This window comes from Ambystoma mexicanum, chromosome 6p (genome assembly GCF_040938575.1).
Source record: "Ambystoma mexicanum isolate Mex_15411 chromosome 6p, UKY_AmexF1_1, whole genome shotgun sequence".
Lineage (NCBI taxonomy): Eukaryota > Metazoa > Chordata > Amphibia > Caudata > Ambystomatidae > Ambystoma > Ambystoma mexicanum.
The window spans coordinates 518,205,067-518,232,493 of NC_090935.1; positions in this window are offsets into that span (position 1 = coordinate 518,205,067).

The following is a 27,427-nucleotide window of genomic DNA, read 5'->3' on the forward strand; positions in this document are numbered from 1 at the left end:
ATAAATCCTTATGGTATGTAGCTAGAAGGAAGAACCTTCTTACCTCCATGTATGACTGTATGCTGTCAAAATCTACTCTTCTGCGCCAATCTTGCGCACTCTCGGGCTCTTCATAATAATATTTTCTTTATGTGGGTCTAACCAACAGCTAACTAGCTGCATTTACTCATGAGCGCTCAGAGTCAAAAGGAATCCATATAAAAAAAACGAAAATAAAAAAAAAGAATGGTAGATTTGACCGATTTCGGCTGAACGAAAATTTCCAACAGCCACAAATGTCGATCAAATCTACCAATCGATGCGATTATAGTGAACAAGGGTTGCGGGGGTGTGCCTGCACCCTCTTTAACTAGAATCGTATCGGGGGTCATGGGGGTATCCCTGCAACCTAAATGATAAAACAGGTCCCTGTGGCGCTGGTTCCCATGCACATAAGTGAAGGGAACCCGCATTGCAGAGGGATGGCGGAGTCGGCAGCATGCCGCCGGAAGGTAAGTAAGGGGGTTGGGGGGAGTGGGTACCCAAAAATGTCCAAGGGTGACAAAACCGAAAGCTATTTTTGGCAAAATAACGTTCTTTTTTTTTTCTCCCTCTGACATTTCATATTCGAACTAATCATGGACATCTGAGTCAAAATGGGTAAGATGTTGTAACTCATCATTATACCTTGATTTATTGAGATTACAGTTTGCCCAAAATATGTAGAAGGCAGCAGATGCCTCTCATAGCCTATGAAGATTAAATAAGACAAACTAAGTCCATATTTAGCTAACAATTGTTCCTATTGTCAAAAGAATATAGTACTCCTTGAACGATGTGTTTGTTCTAGTGAGGCTTACCTCTAGAGGATATCTCTACTGGTGCTCTTAAGCAGCACTGTATGGCTGTATGCATAATCCGAGATTCATAGCTCCTACAAAACTTTTTTTGCAATGAAAATTATAAGGGGCTGCCAGTAAGATAGCTCAGTGGGTTGAGCGCTCACTGCTGCAATCTAAGCGTGATCTACAGCTATCTGATAGCTCCTGGGCTAGCCTTACTTTCTTCTACTCTCACGTCAATCACTCTTTTGAATGTACAATCTATTTGAAATATGGCCAATTCTATTCTTGATCTGTTTCTTCAACTTCATTTGCATTTTATCTGCTTAACTGTACCTTGGCTGCCCACTTCTCAATCTGCAGTTACTGCCATGCTCACTTCTCCTAGTATTTGCTTCTTTCACTCCCCTCGCCTTTGTACAAAGGACAGTGGTATTGGTATGCTCTACCAGCTGTCATGGTTCCTTTACCCCTCTCCACCAAACCTCCCATAATTTGTTTAATTTCAATATCATTACTCTGCTGTCTGTCAAACCCACTCTTTGGTGTTTCTTATAATGTATTGCCTGTTAATGCCTTTTAAAAGATCTTGACTCCTTAGTATTATTTATTATTCTTGTTGTATTCCCGCTCATTCTTCTTGGTGATTTCAACCTTGACCTCTCTATTCCTCCATACCGTTGCTCACAATACTAGATTCCTACTAACGTACCCATATCACAACACCCCCTTCTCATGTTTCTTATTCTTTTCTTGATCTGATTTTCTCTACTGTTCCTCTTTCCCTACCCCTCTCTTCTTCTTCTGTCTCATACCCGGCATTACTTACTTTTTTCCACTGTACACTTTACTCATTTGACTCTTCCTCTTTTATTTCAACCCTCACTCGCTATCTCCCTTCTCTTGAACACTTTCCGACCCCTAGCTGAACTTGCCATTTTGTCACTGTACTCCTGCTTACACCTACTCTTGATCTCCTCTATCCACTCTCATGTTATCCTTCAGGGAGACTGTCTCAAACGTGGAGCACCCCCTTCCTCCATTCAGTCCCCTCAGGATCTCAACACTCTGTTCTCTCTCCGCGCTGCTCATGACTCTTCACTTTTAGCTGCTAAATGGCAGTTACATGCTAATCTTCTTCTGATTCTCTTCATCTTTGTTGTCTTCTTTAAGGTCACGGTCACAAATCTTGACAACTAGTATTGTCTTTCATGTGTCACAACAGGCTGGTATTCACATTACAACCAATGCCTGCATATGCTTACTTCCTAAGAATTCTAAGAACTTTTCTTCACGTCTAAAAATAATCTTGTTGTAATAAGTCTTTTTGCTCATTTGTAAGAAAGATGGCACACCCAGTACAACAGCTGAATGTACTTATCTGCTCCAAACAATTCTAAGTATTTTTCTTTGCACTACTTTTTGATCTTGCCATAGAATATGGAATATTCAGTTACACCTAGTGAATGTACCCTCATACTACTCTCCTACCAAGTGTAAGCATTATTCTATACATGCAAAATTTTGTTTTTTCGCCACAAATCTTGGCAACTAGTATGTTCTCTCTTCCATCAGTATAATTTCAAATGCCCAGTGCAAACCCTGAATATACTCACTTGCCCCCAAACAATTCTCAATTATTTTCTTTGCAACCATTAGTTCTTGTCATCACAAATCTTGGATGCTAGTATTTTCTCTAGTCTTCCACAACAAATTGGCATACTCAGTACCACTACTAAATATATGTGCTTGCCTCTAAACAATTGTTCTTTGCAACTACGATTTTGTCTTTCAACAAATAGATATCACACTCAATACAGAGAAGGAATGTACTGACTCGCCTGCTTGCAAACAATTTGAAGGATTTATCTTTGCAACTACTAATATGCTTCGTTGTCACAAATCTTAGCACTTAGTATTTTCTTTCTTCATTTACAGCAAGTTGGCATAACAAGTACAACCGATTTAAGTACTCTGATGCTTTTAAGTATTATTTTTTCACAAACACATTTTTTCTTTTCTCATATGTCAAAATAAGGTGGTGCATCAAATGCAACCCTTGGATCTATGTGTCTGCCTCGAAACAATTTTAAGAATTTTTAGTTGCAATTGCTATTTTGTGACTCACAAAAAAATGGATCACTCTGTTATTGCCCCTGAATATTAAGGGTCTCATTGTCCATATCTTGTAGTGGTAGGCACAAGCATTAAACCAAGGCATAAAGTGGCTCATGGTTTGCTTTATGACGCTGGAGCATTTTCTTTCCCTTTGAAGACAGGGTTGGGGAATGAAGTAGAATGATCAATTCTGTCATGGTTTCCCCCTCTGTCTATGGAGTGCACTTTGTTTTATGTCTGTGTACGATTTTCACACAGGCATTAAACAAATGAATTCCAGTGGTATCCACCTCCATTTACCACTTTCTGAAAGGGGACAGATTCCATTGTAATGTATTGTAAATGCTATCTGCCAAGCAAAATTCTGATTAGTCTGATGGAAATTGTGATTGTATTAATGGCAATCAGGTGAATATTATGTACTTTTCTTTCCTCTTATTAACAGCTACAAAAAACAATATTGTTTGCAAGAAAACACTGCTGCTCTCATCACCCCATAGTGTAAGTGATTTCAATCCAGCACTCCAACTAAGTCAACGCCTAGTATGGGATGCCCAATGGAAACCCTTATTTATATATTTTTATGTCAAAGTTATTTTAATTCTGGATGATGTACCGTTATATAACGCCCCTCTCTTTGAATTCCCCCGGTCTCACTGAACCAAGACATAGGTTTGTTTTGCAAATTAAAAGAACTGTAAGAATCGTTTCTAGGACGTATGGTTCAAATGTTACAGAGGTTTTTGTGAAGGTAGATTTTTCATAAACAGAGTCAAGATTTCAAAAATGAAAGATTGCGCTTTAAAGATTCGGAACCAATATGGACCTATACTAAGGGGCTATGAAACTACAAGATACCCAACGGGACAACCACCAGAACAGGGCACCTTCCACTCTGGTTGTTGTACGCCAAGACACTTGACTTTCTTCAAAATATCAGCGCATAGATGATTATCGCTACAGTTATCACAGACAATATAATGAGAAGAATTCAGGATGGACAAGATTCATGCAGTTCTGGATAGGTTGAAATGGATTGAATAGGATTACTTTAAACTAAGAGATGACTACAGACAGTTCTAGACTAAATACTCACTCCTATGGCTTTGGAATGGAATGGACCCGTCAAAGATCTGGTCAAGGGTTTGGACTTCACTCACCACCGGACAGGATTCAGGGCACCTGGACTCTGCTCTCAGCAAGGCACTCTGGTCTGCGCGGCATCTTGGACTGGATCTGATGGGTTCTGGATTACAGCTCTGCTATACTGATCTGAATCTTGGTTCTAGCACGGGGTTCTTGGCCAGAAGCAAAACAGCTCAGCCAGGGTGTTGAATGGTTTAGTTAGGCCCCGTGGAAGTTTAGGGGTTAGAATCAGGTTGCAAAAGATTCTGAGGCCTGCTGAAAAAGGGTTCAGCTTCTTGGGTTAGGCCTCTCTGCTTCAAAGTTCTAGAGTTTGGTTCTAGAGTCTGGTCCCTGGATCTATGTCTGGAGCCTGGATCTTTCTGTAGGATGCTTCACCAAGAAATCAGTTGAGGACTGGAAAGTGTGTGTCTGCCTGTCCTCAGCAGTCCCTATTTATGTATTTCCAAAGTGGGTGGGGAGGCTGATTATCTATGCACAACCCTCTAAGGATCTGATAGGTCAGAGAATTTCCCCTCTCCTGATTTGAGAAAGGATCAGTGTGTCATATGTGTCAGAGTGACACAGTGTTTCTGGCCCAAAGGAAATCCTCCCCTTTACTTTTACATAGAAACTCTATTTTTGCCAAAAAAACATATTTCCAAGATACACAAGTTGTTCATAATACATAATTACATGGCAGATTGCCTAAGGTACATGTCTGTCCAACTCTCATTTTCCTACGAGCTATGGTTCATAAATGACAACTTTTTCACGCTTTTGGTGGATTTCTCAATGTTAGTTCTGCACCAATTTTTATACATGCATGCACATCCCATCCGGGCACATTCCTGTAATCTTTCATGTTCCTAACATAAACACCATGGCTACAATATGAATAATTTCCGGGGTTCAGTCTCAGAACATCGCACAGATTCCATCTTAGTCTTAAACTGTGAGCGAATTTTTCATTTTAACAATCTCTAAGTTTCATATTTTTGTCAGTTCAGTACACTTTGCTATAAGCATTTTTTGAAAACATACATTTACACAAACTTCAATCAATTTCAGTCTGGCCCGCCTCCAGAGCTGGGATGAGTCAGAGGTTCACATGGCTTGCCTTCCTGCCAGAGCAGTTGTTTGACAGTTACACCCGAATTAGCATTTTCTATTCAGGAACCCATTGTTTCTTTCTCCAGGCAGCAGAGCAAATCTCCTCTCCTCCTGATTAACATGCCAATGCGAAATGCTCTCCTTTTGGTAGGAAGGAACCTGGTGTGAGTTTCTCAGGGGAAGAAGACCTCTTGAAAGTTTTAACTGAATAAGGTTACCTTCTGGTCAATTGTAACATAGTTTCTTGTGAAAAAAATGCATTTATAAATTTAAAATAAGCAAACTCATCTTTACTTTCAGTCATTTTTCAACATGAAAATCAATGTGTGGCACTCTCATATGGCATTTTGATGGAAATCTCTTCTTTGGCATAGTTTGAGTTCAATGTTCAACTTTACACAAGATAGGTTTCAAATCGCCGGCTTCTGACAAAGGTGAGTAACGGTACTACACCCATTTTTGACAGATTTCTTTCAGCAAGCAATCTTCAATGTGAATGTTCCTCTGATAAGTGTACTTCTGTGGACATTGTATTTATGTGGATTCTTGGAGTAGAATCATGTTCAACACCCAACAAGGAGGTTGGATCATTCTTGGGTGGTTTGTGAGCCATGATTTTTGCAATTTTGACAACCAATAAAAACGGATTTTTAAAACAGCTTGGTGTTTCTCTTGCAATGATTTTGCTCTGTGGGTAGCCAAGTGAGGGGTTTTGGCAGTGGTCTCATGTGTTACCACTGACATAGGCAAAAGTGGATGGCGGCCCATTTTTCAGATTTTTACTGCGCAATGTCTGGTGATTTTTAGCGAGCAGCATGCTTTCCGGCGGCCATTATGATGTTTCTGCTGCAAGCAATGCACAGTAATGTTGCAGGGCTTGGGCTAGTGGGTTGAGACATCCCACAAGCCCCCCTCTTGCGATTGGTGTTGATCATCCATCAATGGAAACTCGCAAGACTGGGATGACAGCCTCATCTCTTCGCATTCCACCAATGGCAAAGTTCAGCATCTTTTCCTCCATCAGGGGTGGATCATTCAGTTCTCCTCGCCAGTCTTGATGGGAGTATTGAGCGATACTCGGGGCGCCTCGGATCTTTGCTCCCGGTCCAAGGTAATCCTCTTTGGTTTCTCCATGGTTTATCTCTCTCCTATGATGACAAAGCAAAAACACATTTGTAGACATTTCCCCACCACTATTAATGTAGTGGGGCGGACATATACATTTTGAGAAATCAGGACACATTTTTATTATTGTATTTTATAGACTATATGTGGAATATTTTAGAGTTGGAATTTGATGGATCTGGAGTGGCCACCTCTGGGGTTCCAGAAGACTCCTCCAGTTGCTGCAGAGTGTGCCTAGGATGGCAACACATTAGTTGATTAATATGGACCCACTTATCTTCCCCCTCTGCCAAACTGCCTTTGGGGATGCGGATCTTGTAGGCGACTGGTGAGATTGTGTCTACAATTTCAAAAGGTCCCCTCCAGGTAGGCAGACATTTTCGCTATTTGGCTTAGTTCCTTTGGAAATTGTATAAGTAGACCCGGTCTCCTACATTGTATTCTTTTCTGGTAAACTTTAAGTCATAGTGGGTCTTCATGCTGTCGGCAGATCTTTCTAGATTTCGCTGAGCATAGGCAAAAGCATGTTGAAGGTGTTTTCTCAGATTTTCAACATACTCATGAGTTGTGGAGGCATTGATCAATGTCTGCTTTTGGGTCCTGTAGAGCAAATGCTTGGGAAGCACCAGCCTGCGCCCAGTCATCAGCTCAAATGGTGACATTTTTGCTGCAGATGAAGGGGTAGATCTGATGGCCATTAGGACAAGAGGTAATCGAATATCCCAACTTGGCCCAGAATCTGCCACAAACTTTTTTAACATGCTCACAATGGTTTTGTTGTATCTTTCTACTGCACCACTAGAGGCTGGCCGGTAAGCGATATGAAGCTTCCTTTTGACCTCAAGTATCTCCCACATCTTTGTCATTACTTTGCTGTTGAAATGGCTACCTCTGTCTGTCTCGATCCTTTGGGGAAGTCCGAAATGTGAAAAGATGTGGTTGATCATCAGGGAAGCTGCTGTTTGTGCCTTGCAGTTTGGGGCCGGGAGACATTCCACCCATTTAGTAAACAAGCATGTCACGGTCAACATGTACTTGTTCCCCCTAGAGGAGCGAATCACAGGCCCAATGAAATCTACTTGCAAATCTGACATGGCAGTGTCATCCCCCTCTTTTGGAGAGGCGCACGGTGTGTGAGAGATGTTGGCTGAAATTGTGCACACACAAGACACCCCTTCAAGTATTGGTCAAGGTCCTGCCCCATATGTGGCCAGTATGCAACCTCTCTTAAGATTTCAAGTGTGGTATGAAACCCCCTATGACCGGCTGTGGCCGCATCATGGGCGTGACTTAACATCAGGCTTCAAAATGAGGTAGGAACCACCCACTGATCATGGCCAGCTAGGGATTTCCTAACCAACAAACCGTCTTGGATTCAGAACATTTTTAGACATTTTATCAACACTCTGAGGTCCTCTTTCCCTATGTAATCGGTATCCGTCAAAGGAAAGTTCTTGGGGTCCTCAATGTGTTGATAAAACTTACCAATTATTGGATCCCCTTTTTGAGCCGTAATCAAATCAGCATCTGGGGTCTCCTTACTCCATTGTGCAGTTGAGAGGTCATTGTGAGCATTTGTCTGGGACCTAGTGATAGCAGTGACCTGGATTTCCCCCAACAGGGACTCTATCTCTATTAGATCCCCTTGGATGGCCCCGGTTTTGGCCAGCTGATCAGCTAAGCCATTTCCAGTTTTGTCTGGTCCCTCTACTTTGGTTGACTCTTGATCTTTTTCCAGTAGATGGTCATCCCATTCGAGGTGTCCAGATCAATATTTTGGATTAACTTCCCATGTTTTAAGTGTTTGTTGTTAGCACATAACATGCCTCTGGTTTTCCAGTTGACCAGGTGCTCCACGAACCCATTCCGTACATAATCCGAATCTGTGATTATGACCAGTTCGTGGAGTTGATGTTGGACAGCAGTGAGGATGGCTTGATGCACAGCCATCAACTCTGCCACTTGACTATTTCGGGGACCAATCTTGTACCCAGCGGAGGGTTCTGGGGACTCATTAACCCATGCATTCCCTACGCCGGCCACAAGTTCTTTTTCCCCATTGTTGTCAACATGGTAAGAGCATCCATCCACATAGACAGTGGGCATTCCCTCACATTTGTCTTCTTCAAAGACTTTGTGTGGAGAATTAAGGTATGCCTCCATGTTGTCCTTGATTTTTAGACTTTCGTCCTCGAGACAGTTTTCTCTGGCACAATCATGCAAGTCAGCCAGACCTTGCACGAGGGGACTCTTCTTGTTTTGGGCATATCTGACCTTCACAGGAAAGCCTTGCATTGACAGAATCCAGGAAGTAATTCAGGAATTACTCACATTTCCGGCCTGGATTCTGTCACTTTGGAGATATTGCAGAGGCTGGTGTGGAGTCTCCACTATGATGTGTTCCCCCTGGATAAACGGGCGGAAATTCTTCAATGCCCACACCGTTGCCAGGAGTGCCTTCTCACAATCGTTGAATTTTTCCTCCACAGAGGATAAAGTTTTACTCGCATAGGAGATTACTTTATTGACCTTGTCATGCTTTTGGTATAATACTGCAGTCAAACATGTATTAGAGAACCCTGTCTCCAAGAAGAACTCCTTGTTTCTTACAGGGTAAGCTAGGCAAGGCGCTTGTGAGAGGCTTTTTTTGAGTTGTCTTACTGCCTCGGCTTGTTCTGGACCCCATTCCCACTTGACCCCCCCCCCTTCAAAAGATGAATCAGGGGTCTGGTGATCTCTGCGTAGCCCTCAATGAACTTTCTGCTGTAATTAGTCAGTCCAAGAAGGCTCCTTAGTTCCCGCAGAGTTGTGGGGTCTTCAGTTTCTAGAGGGAGTGCTTCCACTTTCTTTTCCTGGGGACAGAGACCCTGAGGAGTAATCTCATGCCCCAAGAAATGTACACAGGTTCTACACCACTGTGCCTTTTGAAAGGAAAGTTTTGCTCCGGCGGCCCTCAACTATGTCAGAACATAACGGATCTCTGCTATGTGTTCCTCCACAGTTGAGCTTTTGATGAGAACATCCTCTACATAGGCCAGTTTACCCCTCCCACCCAGGTCGGGCATGGCCTTATGTAGAAAAATGTTGAACTCATTGCTGGAGTTGATGTATCCGAAGAGAGTCAGGGTCCATGTGTACTGCTGGCCCCAAAGGTAAAAGCCAGCTTGTATTGGTCCTCCCTACTGACAGGTACAGTCCAGTAACCATTGGTCAGGTCTATTGCAGTGAATACCTGTGACCCCTGGATCTGGGCCAGCCCTTGGTCAATGTAGGGAAGAGGCCATCGTGAAGTATGGACCCGTTTGTTAAGCTCCCTAAGGTCGGCGCTGAGTCTCCACTGGCCGTTTGGCTTCAATATCCCCAGCACCAGATTATTGAAGGTGCTGTGGACTGGACGGATTATCCCACGGGACTCAAGGTTCTTAATTATTTCCGTAAGGGACTCCATTGATGCAAGAGGCAAGCGATATTGCTTCACAAACACTAGAGTCATGCTAGGGTCCGTGGGAATGGTTGTTGTATGGATGTCGGTGCGACCACAGTCATATGAGTCCACCGCAAAGAGATCTTGAAAATCCAAGAAAACTTGTTTCAACTTTTGCTTCTGCTCCAGAGTCTCACAGGCATCAGCTAGGTTGACTCTCTCTTCAACCATCTGCCTGAAGCCTGGAAAGACTTCTGGTTTCGCTATCTCAGCGGCTTCCTCCAGCTCGGTTGAGAAGTCCCTGGTCAAAGTGCTGATTTGGACTGGTGGCTTCAGGTGGGAAAGGCAGCCCTCATGGACCTGGAAAATCACCTCATCCCTCCTGAAGTCACAAGTCACATCTTCCTTACCATAAGGGCAGGAAGTGTACACCAGGAAGTTCCCCCCACTTCGGGTAAAGATCCTGTCTGGTGTTGTGTTGTCATCACTGTCACTGTCAAAACAGTCCTTGGGGATTGGTCCTAACAGTTAATTTCCTAAATCAATGGAAAAATGTCGGTCATCAAACACCATTCCAATAATGGTGCCTGCGGCTAGAGTGATACTCTTTAAGTTGCTGTTATCCACCTCTATTGGAATGGTGTCATGTTCTATGTTGACTAATGGTGTTGGGTTTACCCCAACCCTTGCTGTTGGAGAGAAGCATTTAGATGAATATAGGCATCAGGGTCTTTCCATTTCTGTCCTCTTTTAACTTTCACTTCCAGGGTGACTTGTCGGGTCCTTTCTGGGATGGTGACTTCCTTTTCAATCTGAATTTCAACTGCATAAGGCAGCAATTGAGCTGACCTAAATGCTTTCTCTGGGTCATCAAAGCCCATGGGATTATCTGCTAATCGGGACCAAGCTTTGAATTTTATTAGGTCCAAACTAATTGCAAAGCGATTCAGAATATCACTGCCTAAGTAAAAGGCGGCAGTGACGCCTCGCACGACCCAACAACTATGGACTATGCTCTTGTTGCCTATGGAGATTTTGAGCATACAACTGCTTGGCAGGTGATGTTTGGAGTTGGGTGTTTCCAGATCCATTTCCCATTTGTCTATCAGTCTAAATGTGGGAATGGCTGGATCTTTTGGGAGTTGGCGGAACATGGCTTCGCTGATGAAGCTCTTACCGTTGTTCACACACACTCGGGCGAGCACAGAGTCCTTCCCTTTATTTAACTGAACAGGGATGAACAACTGCTCTCCAATTTGTTGAATATCAGCCAGGCTCTGAGCTGATTTCACATCTTTCTGGACTATAGGAGTGGGAATGTCTGATTGTGGATTGGTAACGAATTTCAGAGTGTTTCCTTCCAGTGTGGAATGCCACCTTAGACTGGAAGGAAGGTTGATTTTCAGAAATAGAGAGGAACCCCCATCACCAGTCTGTTGTCCTACTGCTATTACTGTCAAGTCTGGAATTTTGTTGTTCTGGAAGTGAAATTCTACTTGGTCAGATTTTTGTTCAACCATGTGGCATGTGCAGTTTAAACTAACATGGTTGACGCTCTGTTTCAATTTCATTGGTCGGCTAGTCTGGGTCCAGAGGACCTTGTTTACACAGTCTATTAGGGGTGACAACCTTCTCAGGAGGTCATTCCCTAGTAAACAAGGGGTGCCCTCTGGAGTCACAACTATGACTGGGTGCCTCACCTTGTGTCGCCCAATTTTAATGTCCAAATCAGCAGTTCCCTCAATGGGAATTTCCTTCCCGTCAAAGTTCTGAAGTTGTCCAGGAAGAGAGTTGAGAGGAATTTGATAATTCTCCCCCTTCCTGAATTCAGTTCCTCAAAGGCCTTTTTGGCAGAAGGGTAGGTTGGGATCCAGTGTCCACCAGTGCTAAAATTGTACCCTGCCCCTGTATTTGTACCGGGGCATAGTATCTTCACTCCTTCTCCACAAGGGGGCACAGATAATGTACATTATTGGATAACTGGTGGGCTAGTTTTTTTGTTTTGGACATTGAGAGAGAAGAGATTTGGGCAGGATTCTGTGGAAAGTCTAGGGAATCTGAAAGAAAAAGGTGGCAACTAGAGATGGGAGAAGTTTTGAGCTCCCCTGTATCTGGTTCTGGGCCGCCCCCCCCCTCCCCTTTTTGGAGGCAGTCACCAGGATGGGTTTGAACCAGGGGATTTTCATGCTGTTGGTTCTGGGATTGGATGATGGGCGGCGCTAGCTCAGTCCCCAAATATACCCAGTCTGGATTTGAATCCTTTGGGACCCATTTTTCCATGGGAGGAGTTCCCCCATCTCTGAAGGAGAAGATCCTTTTCCCAGAATCCTCTGAGGACCCCTCTCCTTCAAATTGGAAGATCTGTACCTCCTCCACAAAATGGGTCTGTTTGGATTCTTTGTTTCTCCTACCCCCTCTCTGCTCCTTGGGTGGCAGGCTTTCAGGGGCAGGATATTTTGTTTCCGGTTCCTGGGTTTCCAGGGGCTTTTTACAAGTGGGGAAGGAAGCTTCCTCCAAGGCTTCACACCTCCCTTCCCCTTGTGCCTCCTCCCTGGGAACCGGTGGGTTGTCGGGTTGCTGCCCCCGTCATTGTTCTGGAGCACCAGGTCCAGAGTTGGAGGCATTCTGTGCCGGCATGCTCATCTGAGGGTTCTGCTGAGCCCTCAGCATGCGACCCAGATCCTGTGCCATGTTTTGGACCTGGCGCTCTAACTGTGAAACCCGCTCAGGCTGATACGAAGTTCTGTTTTCTCCCCCGGGCTGATCCCGGGAAGGGTAGCTATCCCTTCTCTGGTAATACCCCGGGTTGGGAAGATTTGGGTACCCCTCCACCCTTGGCCTCCCCTCTCCCTGATTAGGTTGTCTGGGCTCAGGAAAGTGGGGAAAGAAGGATGGTTTATTCTGGGGTTGGAAATTTTGTGGATACCTGGGGAAAAAGTTCTGCCCAGGATATGGGGAATTTCTGCCTTCCTAGGGGAAGTTAGGAGGGAAGTTCCCTGGGTTGGGTGCTTGGTTGGATCCGCCCCTTGGGCAGGAGGAGTCCACACATAACCCAGGATGGGTATGTTCCCCTTGTAGCGGGGACTTACATAGTCAGGGGAGTGAGGGACCCCATTTGTGGGACTACCTCCTTGGCTCCCTGTCTGTGACTGGCCTGAGGGCCTTCTGGGCTTGGAATTATTCTGTTGTGCAGGCAAGTTTTTAGGCCCCCCCATCTCCAAATCCAAAATGGGGGCAACCTTTATCTCTGCCACCTTAGCAGCAGTAGGTGGGTTGGTTGTTTTGGGGCTATTTTGAGTATTTCTGTTGTCTATGGGCTTTTGCACCTCATAGACCCGGGTGGCCTGTTCAATGAACCAGTTTAGTGATCTTTTCTCATGAAAATCTCTCACTAGCTGGGTCATGATGTATTTTGGTAAAGCATGGAAAAAGTATTAACAAATTCTTTACTGTCCGTGCGCACCCTTCTGGTAGTCTGCGCAAAGGCACCCTTCTGGTAGTCTGCGCAAAGGCACGCTTTAACTCCTGCACAAATTCTTGTGGGGCCTGATCCTCCCCACATTGCAAGTTGTAGGCTGCCTTGCGAGCCTCTTGGGGATTTCTGTGAATAGAAAAATGCTTCAAGATGGCCGCCATATATGTGGACCATCTTGAATGATTTTGGTCCTCCAGCCCCACAAAGATACTGGAGTATTCTGGGGAGAATGTCCATTTCCCATACTGCATGCAGCTACTGCTGTCTTTCAAATGGAAAGACGCCATCATTTGCTCAAAGAGCTCTAAGTGTTCCCAAACAGAATACCTAGTGTTCTTATGATAAGGCGTAATGACGCTCCTTATTGCCTTGATCTGTTTTAAAGGGTCCTTAAAAAAGGGCCTTTTTGCCTTATTGGCCTTCTTGGTTCCATTCATCCTCTGACTCAGAGTCACTGCTCCCGAGGTGCCTGTCTGGTCTTCTAGGTTCTCCCGGATTCTGCGAGCCTGGGAATGGCTGGCAGAATGTGGGGACCTAGTCTCCTGTGTCCTGGGGCGCTCAGAGGAGTCTTCTGATTCCTCCTTGCTCCCAGGATTTGATGGGTACCCCCCCCCACTATCCTAACTGGGCAGAGGTCTTTAGGATGCCCTTAGTGGGCCTACTATCCTGGAGTTCCCCACTAAACTTCACAGTAATTGGTTGCCCATACCCAGATGCCCGCCCATCCATACCTGGAAGGTGCTGGTCCATGAGCCCCATACTTCTAACTGGATAGTAATTTGCCATCCCCGTGGCCCTGGGCTCATGTGCGCCAGGGGACATGGGGGTGGCAGAGTCCAGGGACTGGGAGAAATGAAGGCCTCTGGTACTAGGGTTCCTGAGGTTATGCTCAGGTGTTTCCCTTTCCCACCGAACCTCCTCTCTATCAGCCCCTGCGCCCTCTTGCCGTGCAAGAACCTGAGCTTTCTGTTCCTCAATAAAGGCCTTACTAGTCTCTATCAGTCTCTCTTGCATGGCTACCTGCCTGTGGAGGTTATTCTCACAGAGAGCCTCATTTTCTCTCTGTGCTTCCTGGGTTGCTTTTGAGTAATTGGCCAGTCTTTTCTGCAGGAGGGTTACCTCCTGAGTCCTGTCCATACTGGCCTGTTCCTTCCTTGCCAGAGCATCTTCCACCCTCCTGGTGTGCTCTAACATTCTATCATGCTCTTTCTGGAGGTCACCCAGTCCCTTGAGGGCCAGGTGATTTTCTTCCAGCTTCCCTTTTAAGTGACCGACTTCCTGGCCTAAGGTGTCCCTTTCCTAAACAAGAGCATGCTTCTGTGCCGCCAGGTCATCCCTCTGTCTTTGAAGGGCACCAGCTTTCTGGCGCTCTTCCTCAAACTCTGCCTGGGTGTCCAGGTCTTTCAGAATTAATTTGTTGCTCTCTGCCTTCTTTCTATCTAGGTGGGTTTGCAGGGTGACTACCTGCTCTGTGCATACCGTGTTGAAGTCCAGTTGTTGCTCCAGCTTTTTCTGGCTCTGCAGTAGGGAGTCCAAACCTTCTTGGTACTCCTTCTGCAAGGCCAGAATTATGGTATCCTGGTCTGCCTTTTCCTGCTGCAGGATACCCATATCCTCTTTGATTTTAACTAGATACTGCCAGGTTTCATTTTCTGACTCCTGGCTCCTCTGCAGCCTCTGCTCAGAAGAGTCCAGATCAGATTGGGCCTTTTCTAATGCCATCAGTTGCCTACTTGCCAGATCTTGTCCCTCCGCATATTTACCCTGTATTGCTCCCATAGATAAATATAGATATGCCGCTATCTTGGCAATCTTATTTTGCTTATCCGTGGCCTTAGGGGCCATATATAGTTCACTCAGGGCCACTTTTAAGGGACCCTGGTCTCTCCATGTGTCTAACCCAGTTGCAGTGATCTTTTGTGTGATTGCCCGTAACCACACATTCTGGTCCTGCTCAGTCCACTCACCTCTCACAAATAACTTATGTAAAAGGTGTTCTCTAGTTATCTTGATGTCTACCAATGTCGCCATTTTGGAACTATTAATTTTCTTCCTGAATTACAAACGTTTTTTATTTTATGTTTGGAAAACAGACTGTTTCCTTAGAGCGTTCCCTTTTGAGGGGTGCTTTTACAGCGTAACACAGCGTGGTAGCCCAATAGGATTTATGTATCCTATTAGTTAGAACACTGTATTTAGCTGCACAAGTGGTAGCTCTAATCCAGAAATCCCGGACGAGCCCCCAATCTGTAAATTATTTCAATTCAGCACTCCAACTAAGTCAACGCCTAGTATGGGATGCCCAATGGAAACCCTTATTTATATATTTTTATGTCAAAGTTCTTTTAATTCTGGATGATGTACCCTTATATAACGCCCCTCTCTTTGAATTCCCCCGGTCTCACTGAACCAAGTAATAGGTTTGTTTTGCAAATTAAAAGATTTATTTGAAGAATTGAACAATATATAGAGTATACTTTTATGAATATGAATAATATCTGAATATCAAACTTATGAATATGAACAATGATCATTAATGGGTAATATTACAATATCAACAATCTCTCACTCCCCCAAATATGCAATATGAATAGATGGAATGAGGGCACACAGGCATCAGGAATAACAATCCACAATTGCATTTTCAATCCCACTTCTCCCAGCAAGCTTAGAGAGAACAGGAATGCTTTAGAAACAGGTCAAAATGCTTTTGAATGTGATTTGCAATGAATGGGAAAATGCTAAAAATGATTTTAATTCACTAAATGAGATTCAGAACTAGTGAGAGTTGCTTTGGATTGGGTCAGGTCAACACTAGCAATGATTGCTGAATGATTAGCAGATGGAAAACGAAATTCAGAAGTTGAAAGCAAGAAATAGCTATTTTACATAGAATGAAATTGAGCCAAATTGCAAATTGCAGCAACTTTTCCGCGTGCGGGAAGCGCGATTAGAGCAAAACTGGATGAGGAATGTCGTTTTGGGTTCGTTAGAAAGCTGAGGATGTTAGCTTTAAAATGACATTTAAATTTTGTTTCTAGGACATACGGGTCAAAGATTACAGAGGTTTTTGTGAGGGTAGATTTTTCAGAAACAGAGTCAAGATTTCAAAAATGAAAGATTGCGCTTTAAAGATTCGGAACCAATATGGACTTATACTAAGGGGGTATGAAAGTACAATATACCCAACGGGACAACCACCAGAACAGGGCGCCTTCCACTCTGGTTGATGTGCGCCCAGACACTTGACTTTCTTCAAAATATCAGCGCATAGATGATTATCGCTAAAGTTATCACAGACAATATAATGAGAATTCAGGATGGACACAAGATTCTATAATGCAGTTCTGGATAGGTTGAAATGGATTGAATAGGATTACTTTAAACTAAGAGATGACTATAGACAGTTCTAGACTAAATACTCACTCATGGCTTTGGAATGGAATGGACCCGTCAAAGATCTGGTCAAGGGTTTGGACTTCACTCGCCACCGAACAGGATTCAGGGCACCTGGACTCTGCTCTCAGCAAGGCACTCTGGTCTGCGTGGCCTCTTGGACTGGATCTGACGGGTTCTGGATTACAGCTCTGCTGGATGGATCTGAATCTTGGTTCTAGCACGGGGTTCTTGGCCAGAAGCAAAACAGCTCGGCCAGGCTGTTGAATGGTTTAGTTAGGCCCTATGGAAGTTTAGGGGTTAGAATCAGGTCGCAAAAGATTCTGAGGCCTGCTGAAAAAGGGTTCAGCTTCTTGGGTTAGGCCTCTCTGCTTCAAAGTTCTACAGTTTGGTTCTAGAGTCTGGTCTCTGGATCTATGTCTGGAGCCTGGATCTTCCTGCAGGGTGCTTTGCCAAGAAATCAGTTGAGGAGTGGAAAGTGTGTGTCTGCCTGTCCTCAGCAGTCCCTATTTATGTATTTCCAAAGTGGGTGGGGAGGCCGATTATCTATGCCCAACCCTCTAAGGATCTGATAGGTCAGAGAATTTTCCCTCTCCTGATTTGAGAAAGGAGCAGTGTGTCATATGTGTCAGAGAGACACGGTGTTTATGGCCCAAAGGAAATCCCTCCCCTTTACTTTTACATAGAAACTCTATTTTTCCCCAAAAACTTATTTCCAAGATACACAAGTTGTTCATAATACATACTTACATGACAGATTGCCTAAGGTACATTTCTGTCCAACTCTCATTTTCCTACGAGCTATAGTTCATAAATGACAACTTTTTCACGCTTTTGGTGGATTTCTCAATGTTAGTTCTGCACCAATTTTTATACATGCATGCACATCCCACCCGGGCACATTCCTGTAATCTTTCATGTTCCTAACATAAACACCATGGCTACAATATGAATAATTTCTGGGTTCAGTCTCAGAACATCGCACAGATTCCATCTTAGTCTTAAACTGTGAGCAAATTTTTCATTTTAACAATCTCTAAGTTTCATATTTTTGTCAGTTCAGTACACTTTGCTATAAGCATTTTTCTAAAACATACATTTACACCAACTTCAATCAACACTATCAGTCTGGCCCGCTCCCAGAGCTGGGATGAGTCAGAGGGTCACATGGCTTGCCTTTCTGCCAGAGCAGTTGTCTGTCAGTTACACCCGAATTAGCATTTTCTATTCAGCCCAAGGAACCCATTGTTTCTTTCTCCAGGCAGCAGAGGAAATCTCCTCCCCTCCTGATTAACATGCCAGTGCGAAATGCTCTCCTTTTGGTGGGAAGGAACCTGGTGTGAGTTTCTCTGGGGAAGAAGACCTCTTGGAAGTTTTAACTGAATCAGGTTACCTTCTGGTCAATTGTAACATAGTTCCTTGTGAAAAAAATACATCTATAAATTTAAAATAAGCAAACCCATCTTTACTTCCAGTCCTTTTTCAACATGAAAATCAATGTGTGGCACTCTCATATGGCATTTTGATGGAAATCTCTTCTTTGGCATAGTTTGAGTTCAATGTTCAACTTTACACATGATAGATTTTAAATCGCCGGCTTCTGACAGAGGTGAATAGCGGTACTACACCCATTTTTGACAGATTTCTTTCAGCAAGCAATCTTCAATGTGAATTTTCCTCTGATAAGTGTACTTCTGTGGACATTGTATTTATGTGGATTCTTCGAGTAGAAGATGTTCAACACCCAACAAGGAGGTTGGATCTTTTTGGGTGGTTTGTGAGCCATGATTTTTGCAATTTTGACAACCAATAAAAACTGATTTTTAAAACAGCTTGGTGTTTCTCTTGCAATGCTTATGCTCTGTGGGTAGCCAAGTGAGGGGTTTTGGCAGTGGTCTCCTGTGTTACCACTGACATAGGCAAAAGTGGATGGTGGCCTATTTTTCAGATATTTACTGCACATTAACTGGTGGTTTTCAGCGAGCAGCATGCTTTCCGGCGGCCATTATGATGTTTCTGCTGCAAGCAATGCACAGTAATGTTGCAGGTCTTGGACTAGTGGGTTAAGACATCCCACAATATTCTTTGCTCCCCTCTCAATCCTCTAATCCTCCTCCAGGGCTTCCTAGAAAGTCCTTCTGCGGTCACTAATCTTCCTTTTTCCTTGCCACTCTCTCCCTGATGCTAATCTCACTATTGAATTACCTTGATATTTTATTATCTGTTGATTATGCTTATGCATTTTTTATGTAAATGGGATATTGAGATGATGGTGATCCAAAAAGTGTTTCTCATAGGTGTTTTTCAGGCATGAGTCAATTTGTCCAATTATTTCAAATGGTGTGGTACTTTTGCGATATTAAGTCACTATGCGGAAAGCCACATCATCTTCTGCTGCACTTTGCAGATGTGAACCGAAGTCCAGGGGTTTTGTTTCCTTTGCATGTCGCTACACGTCAAATTCAAGGAATGGACCTTACGATTTTTATGTTTCCTCATAAAAAAAGAAAGTGGATTAGCTTTTGTGTTTTTCTCCCCATTACAGTGGCTGTACTTTCACGCTAGCTTTGGAATCCTCCCTCTGCTTTTTCCGAATTCTGTTGGTAACTACTCCCTTTTATAGAAATATTATTATGTCTGCTACCAAGAAGGAGAAAGGGGTAAAGTTGTTGTTAGAAGTCCCTAAAGTGGTATTAGGAGTAGTAGAGTGGGAAAGTAATTTGGCAATCTTTGTCCATGACACAGTGTTGCAGGCATGTGAGTACACTGTTGACAGCAACGTGTTAGTCCAAAAATTTGAGGGTAGTGCAAAGAAATGAAGACACACCAGTCACGAGGAACCAATATATAAACAATGGTGTATTTGCACTTGGGTGGTCTCAACTTTGGAAATGCATGTATACAGACATAGAAAAAGTGAGTTAAGACATGGGGGAGTATATGCATTTTATACACATGGGAATACCATGATGAATTTGGGCTAACTCATCATGTGACGATGGTTGGTGATCTATAGACCTACAGACATGGGCATTTTATCATGGCTAGAAGACTCAACGTCACTTTGTATACAATTTACTGTCTGGGAAGCAGAGCAGTGCGGAGAGGAGTGTCTGAGTATATTGTGTTCCCAAGAACAAGTTAACATTCCTCACGCTACTTTATCTGTGTTATTGCTAGACTAAAAGGTCAGTCTGTATTTCTACTCAGTAGCTCGATCCTTCAGAACAACATATGCTTAGCTTTAATTGTCTGGATTCACATTCACAATTAGCTGTGGAAAACAAGACAATCAAGGAAGACAGGATGGCACCTAATTTACAGATTAGTTACGTTCATGTCAGTGCCTCAAGGCTCTCCATTAGAGAGAAACAATGTGCTCAATGGTTTCAACATTCCTGTGCAGGGGCATGTTTTAGAGAAGCTTCCGAAGCGGTGACTTTATGAGTTCTCACTGCGTTCAGAATGAAAACTCGGAAAGGAGAGCAAAGCAGCCAAGATGGGGTTTTCAGAAACTGTGATAGCTCGGTTCAATGTGTATGTGCTTAGGTCCATATTACAACGCAAAATACATATGATTTTACAAACGTGGAGACTACCATAAGGATACCATGGTTTCTATGGCTGTAAGCTTTGGGGAGTTGGTGCTTGTTGCTGTTGCAACCAAATGTGGCACAGTAATGGCACCATGCGGAGGCCAGTCAGCAGTCTCACTGTATATTGCATATGCATGTAAGTATGTCCTATGGATGTCATATGTATGTAAATAAGTCCTATGTAAAGAGCTAAATTAAAGCACTATATAAAACAAATTATTATTATTATTATTATTTTTATATTGGCTGATCAGTCCAGTAACTGTAGGGCCTCAGCATTTTGGGCAGCACATTTGGCAGAGGGGATAGATTAGTAGCCCCATAAGAGAGCAACGTTAACTGTTCCTAGATTTGTCAAATGGGGAACAGTGTAACCCTTCAAGGGCAGTTATTATTATTATTATTATTATTGTTATTATTATTATTCTTAATAATGCGCAAGCGTACCCAAAGGTATCAGGGTGAAGCTTTTACAAAAATGTTTGAAGCTTAGTTGCAGTCATCATAGAATATACATAAGGACAATGAGGTAAACCAATGTTATATACAAAGCAGCAATGAGGCAGACAGGCATTATATGCATGTAAACAAGCAAGCACACGTGGTTACAGTGTGTGCGGGTAGCGCGGCATTTAGTTGTCCTACTGGGCCTCAGTTTGCAGCCATGAGACTACCTTGGAACGGTAGTTCTGGTAGGGCAGGTCCATTCTGAGATTTGGAGGCAAGGAGTTCCACAGTTTGGCTGCGTTCACCGGGAAGCTGTTTCCCCCTATGGTGGCACGTTTGTAGTTGGGGACGATAGGCAGTCTTTATATGCAGTTCTAACGTGTCTTAAAGAGGACTGTCTGTGGAATCTATTGATCAGGTATGTTGGGGCAGCATTGTTAAGAGATTTGTGGGTGAGTGATGCCGTTTTTAACAGAATTTTGTCTTTAGTGGAGAGCCAGTTGTTCTGTTGGCTGATTCCTGTAATATGTTTTCTTCTAGAGATGCCCAAAGCTGCTCTGAGAGCGTTGTTCTGGAGAGTTTGTATCTTGCTGGTGGTGGCCTTGGGCGATCCCAGGTAGAGGGCGTTACAGTAGTCGAGGCGGGACAATATGAGGGCTCTAGCGAGTGTAAGGCAGCTAGGGAGCTCACTTGTCTTTTGAAGGAAAAATTGGAGTCCAAGTAGAATCCCAATGTTTTGACCTCCTGTCCGACTGTGATGTTATTCCCGTCAATCATAAAGGAATTGTAGGACGGGCCCAGTTTCCTTAGGCTGGACGTGGTACCTAGGATGATAAGCTCTGTTTTATCATGATTCAGGCATAGTCCATGAGTGGCCATCCATGCCTGGTTGATGATGTATACCCTATTTAGCAAGGCCAAATCCTTTCCATAATCTCCAGAAAGCAGAAGGAGGATCTGGGTATCATCTGCATAGTTAGTGTAGGTGATACCGAGATGATCCAAATTATCGAAAAGCGGCTTGGTAAATATGTTATACAATGTGTGGGAGACACAGGAGCCCTGTGGTACACCACAGGTGATGGGTACAGGGTCTGCTGCAGTAGTGGGAGAGAAGACCCTCATGGTTCTGCCATTAAGGAATGATGTGATCCAGGTGATGGCCTCAGTAGAGAAGTGCGCTGAAGAGTGGAGGTGTGAACATAGGACAGAATGTTCGACCAAATCGAAAGCTGCAGATAGGTCGAGGAGGAGGAGTAGGGTAGCTTTTCCATTGTCTCTGAGTGTGTCGATCTGAGCTTTTAAGTCAATGAGTGCGGTTTCAGTCCTGTGTTGAGGACGGAACCATGATTGTCTGGAAACTAAGAGGTGGTGATGTTCCAAGTGCTTCTTTATTTGTACATAGGCGACCTGGTCCAGGATTTTTAGGAGGAAAGGAACGGACGTTACGGGTCGGTAATTTGTGGGTGTGGCAGGGTCAAGTGCAGGTTTTTTCAGTAGTGGACGTACCCAAGATTGTTTTAAACTGGTGGGGAGGGAGCCAGTGGCGAAGGAGGCGTTGATCAGTTTCGTAATGAAAGGGGAGAGGTCGCAGGCAGCGTCTTTGATAAGCTGTGCTCGGCACAGATCTCCCTGGCAATTGGATGGTTTCAAGGACAGGATGATTTTTTCAACTTCAAGTGTATTGACTTTGGAGAACTTGAAGCGGGTGATATCTGTGGGCGTGAGCTTGTCTTGGATTTTTGGAGGGAGAGTGACATTAAGGGAAGCTTTTTTGCTGGAGATTTTACTTTGGAGGGTTGCGATCTTATTCACTAAGGCACTTTGAATTTCTGAGCACCAGTTTCTATCTTTGGTACAGGTGTCAGGGGGTGCTATGGGGGTTTCTACTTCTTTGAGGATAGAGAAGAGTTGTTTCATGTTGGATTTTGCTTGGGATATGCGAGAGTGAAAGGAGGTTTGTTTAGCCATATACATTTCTTTTGTGTAGAGTGTGGCTAGTCTGGAAAGTTTGAGTTTGTTCGCGACTGAAGGGGATTTTTTCCAAGTGGCCTCGCAATTTCTTTTCTGCTGCCTAAGGTTTTTGAGGAATGGTGTGTACCATTTGTTGAGGTGTGTTTTTGGTTTGATTGGTCTGAGTTTGAGGGGGCGATAAGGTCCAGCGAGGTGCCCATAATCTTGTTGTATTCTTCGACCAAGAGGTCAGGGTCAAGGTTGTCAGGGAGTATGTTGAGTGTGGAGAGTAGGTTCAGGATGAGTCTTTCTACTGTCATATTCTTCTCGTTTCTTGTGAGAGTAGGTGGGGCCCAAATGGTAGGCGGAGGTGGAGGTCTGTCAGTAGAATGCATAAACGATACCAGATGGTGGTCAGTCCAGGCTAGGGGTGAGATATTTTTGATATTCGCTTGGCAGTTGTAATCGGCTACCCAGTCAAGTATTCTAGCTTTTGAATGAGTGGGTGCCGTGCATCTTTGCGCAAAGCCTGGTTCAGTGAGGGTGTTAACTATAGTACTGTGTTAGGGAGAATTCTCTGTTTAGGCTGAATTTCCTAACCTAGTGAGTCCCTCAGCAGCTTTACTGGATTTCTGGAGTTTGTTTTTTTCCATCCTGCCAAGACTGAGACTCTTTTCTCCCACTCTTGGACATGTATGTGTGTGTAATTCCTTTGAAATGTCAATGCGTTCGATGGGTCTTTTACTCCGTAGGGTCTCATATGTTTTTCTATGTGTGTTACACCGCACCCTACGTGCCGTAACACTGAGGTGTCCTAGCGGACCCCCACCATAGACTCCATACCCGGGGACTGACTACTGTCTCCCCGGGCATGTAAAGTCACCATTGGCTTTACTAGACCTAAATTTACTAACAGGACTAGTACAAACCATCTTATTGTGGACGTACTAGTAGGGGTAATTCGATTACTCCTAGGCCTGTTACTCGAGGGGGCACTGTCCCGTCCCCCCTCATCGAGTTTTGGCTGGTGGCAGTGGAAACTAATTGTTGTGTTCGACCCCAGCACAACCCTATGGGATTCATCCCATTGTTGGAGATTGGCTCTTTTTTTCGTTAATCTCTAACGTACCACCGATCTACTTATCTTAAATAAGTTTATCGAGTGGTATTTTCTGCCAGAACTCGGTTTGTAAAATGGCGTCTGTGTTCGTCTCTGTGACTCCTAAACCAAAGGTTGAGCCCTTTGTTCCACTTTTGGCGGGCCTCTGTACAGAGACCCTCCGAGGTGGTGCCATTCTGTCTGGGTTACCTCAGGGGCGTGGGAGGGGGTTTAGGCACCCTGGACCGAGTTGCCTTGCCAACTCAGGTCGCACTCTGGAGTGATTGGCCCAAGTGGTGAGCGTTCCCGCGCACCACTTAGCATGTGTTGATTGACAGCTAGGCTGAATGAATGGGGGTTTTCTGCATAAAAGCAGGGCTTTTGGGACTGGATCTTCAGAAGTCGCCACAGGACCTAAGAATCCGACGAGGGTAACGCTGAGCCGACCTGCACGACGACACCTCCGGTGGAGCCCTGCGGAACCGACTCACCACTTCCCGACGACAGAGGAGATCTCCCTGCCGGAGAGTCTCTTCCCCTGACTGGTGGGAACAACCAGTCCCCTTTGCTTTTTATTTGCCTCAGGACGCAGTGGTCGAATTGCCCGTGCAGAAGCACCTCCGCAACCGGATAGCCACTACCCCTGAACCGCGACCAAAGGGTGGTGCCTTGTGACGGAGAACTCCGCGGCTGGTCTCTTCCCTGGTGGTGCACTGGACTTCATTTCCTTCGACGACGAGATCATCTCTACTCTTGGCAAAGACCCGACGTGCATCCACCACCAGGAACAACTGCCCCCGCCGGAGCTGCCCTCCACAACAAGGTACCGTGTCTGCCTGGCTACCCTTTCGATCGGTTCGAGTGAGGTGTCTTAATCCTCTCCGTTCCGTTGGGTCGCCTCCAAGCTTTTCTCATTCGTTGTTCTGAACTAGTTCAATCCACCGATAACAATTTGCAATACAGACTTGAATGCATCTCCACTAGAGACTTTTTGGGACATCGCGCCTTGCCTCTCTCCGAGTGGGCCTGGCCTCTGAACTGTACGACCTTCCTGCCTTGCATTTTATCCGATAGGAGCGAACTGTGTTGATTTCGTAACCTGCCTATCTTTTTCTCTCCCTTCCTAACTAATATTCGAGTGTCATCTAGGTTGAGGTATACACCTCTGTCTGAAAATAAGTGGTACCAGTATAACCTAGAGTTGTCGATATTGCTAGGGGGTTTGATTATCTATTCCGTAGAGTAATTGTGTTTGATTGTTTGCCGTGATTTGCCATAGTGTTTTTCATAGACATTTTGTTATAAATAAATACCTTAAATATCTTTACACTAAGCCTCGTTGCGTGTTTGCTTGTCTTGCTGTGAAGAATTGTCCTATTTTGTATACTCCACATACTGCTCAACTTTTCTTGAGAGAAGTCTGACTGCTGAGCCACAGCTACCACGTGAATCTGTGTGGTGCAGACTGCTACCAAGTGGGTTCACCGCCAACGCCTGTAGTCCTAAATCTTTTGCAGTGGTCCCAGAGGGAACTGCACAGGTTTCCGCCTAACACTGGTGTACAGCGGTGGGATTTGTATCGAGTATACAGTTTAGAGTGCTTTTCGACACTGTAGGATAACTAACCACAAAACTTTGCACAAAAAGCAACTTTCAAAAACATGTCTACGATGGAAACTTACAGTCAAGAGTCTTGGTCAAGTGAAAATACTGAGAGTCTGCGAGCTCTCTGTAGGCAAGAGAATCTTCCTGTAAGAGGCAAGAAGTTAGAACTAATCGAGAGATTGCTGGCGAACCAAAGTCTGGGTACTGGTTCAGAGGATCCAATCTCTCCAGCAACTGTAGAAAACAGTAATGGTGTTGATCTGAATCGTGATTCTGATGATAGCTATGAAGAGGCTGACGAGGACGGAGAGGCTAACGAAACTGTCTCACCTGCTCCTCTACCTGCCTTACCAGCTGTACCTACGGGGCCCATACCAGGTCCCACAATTAACCCTGCTTATTTTGAACTAGAAAAAATGAAGCTCGAACAAGAATATAAACGGTTCTTGGCTCAATCTGAACTAAACCAAGAGCTCGAGTTCAGACGGATGAATGCCCAGGCTGAGCAGAAGCAAGCTGAGTTAAGACTCAGAGAAATAGAACTTAATCACGAATTAGAGATGAAAAAGTTGTCTATGGAAAATGCTTCTCTCTCCTCTGGTTCCTCTAGGAGCTCCAGTCCCAAAAGACTCTGGATGCCAAAGGAATTAGTGGTTATGTATGAACCGTGATTGGATGTGTTGGATTGGTTGAAACTGTTTGAATACAATCATGGGCTCCAGGACATCACAGGGAATGCGTTGCTCCCCTGGTTGTTCTCTAGGCTCCCTCCTGTTGCGACTGATGTGGTAATGGAGTTGGGGGAGGCGGATAAGACGGATTACGAAAGTGTGAAACTAGCTTTGATAGCTAGATTCGGGAAGACCTCTTCCCAGTATCTTAATAGGTTTAGAACCCTCAAAAAGCATGATGGTACCCCTTGGGCTACCTGGGTGAGTGAAGGGTTGAAAAACTTAGAGGGATGGATTAAGGGTTACAAAGTGAACACTTATGAGGGTATGAGAAATCTTTTTATGTTGGAGTCTATTTATGATGCCTGTTCCCCTGAGCTCAGACAGCACTTGGCTGATTCGAAGGAATTGGATTCCAGGGAGCTAGCTAAGGCTGCTGATTTGTGGGTTGCCAACAGGGCTACTCATAAGGATTCTGGGGTAACTCAGAAAAAGGATGAGGGAAAACAGCCTAAAAAAGACTCAAAAGAGAATTCGAATAACTCACATTCCAAAGAAGGCCCCAAACAAAACCAGAAGGGTAAGCCACCGGGAAAACCACAGCAGAATAGTGTGTCTTCTGGTGCCAAACCGGAAGGAGGTCAGAACAAGCCATCATTCCAGAAAGCATTCGGTAAATGCTTTGTTTGTGGCTCGACTGATCACGTGAAAGGAGATCCCAGATGTAAGGGTAAACCTTCAGGGGTCCAGCTTGTCTCCTTAGCCTTCGCTCCAGAGGAGGAAGTCCAAATGGCAAGTGGAAACTTTCTACTGCTAGCTGACGAACCCATTGGAGTCTCAGCTAGTGTTTCTTTAGTATCTCTGGGGTTGTGGGAGCAACAGAATTTAGATGTCTATAATTCTATCCCCGATAATACTAAAGAGTATTATAAGGACAGTGTCCAGGTGAATGGTCAGGAGACTCCTGCCATTAGGGACACTGTGGCCAGCATAACTGTGGTGGATAAATCGTTTTTTCAGGCCGAGGATGTTGCTAAGGCACCCAAACGCCTCACCAAGTTAGCTGGAGGGCCTGTGCAGATGCTTCCCCAATTACCAGTTCTCATCCAGTGTAACGACATGACTGTGAAGATACCTGTCACCATACAGAGTGAGGTACCAGGACGCGTACTGTTGGGTAACGATTTGAAAACTCTCAGAGTTGTATCGCATACTCCCAGACCTCCTAGTAAACGGTTACAGGAGCTAACCAGACCCGCAAGAGAGAGGACCATGCGCGGAACTCTCCAGGAGATGATGAAGAAAAATATCACTCCTGCTCCACTGGAATTGTCGGCCGCTGTCTCCAAGAAATCAGAAGCGAAAGGGAAACCTAAGGCTTCTATCCCGAAACCAGCAGCCAGCATTCCAGTGCAGACGACACAGACTTCCCCGCGGTTGTCCAACGTCACACCCGTAACTC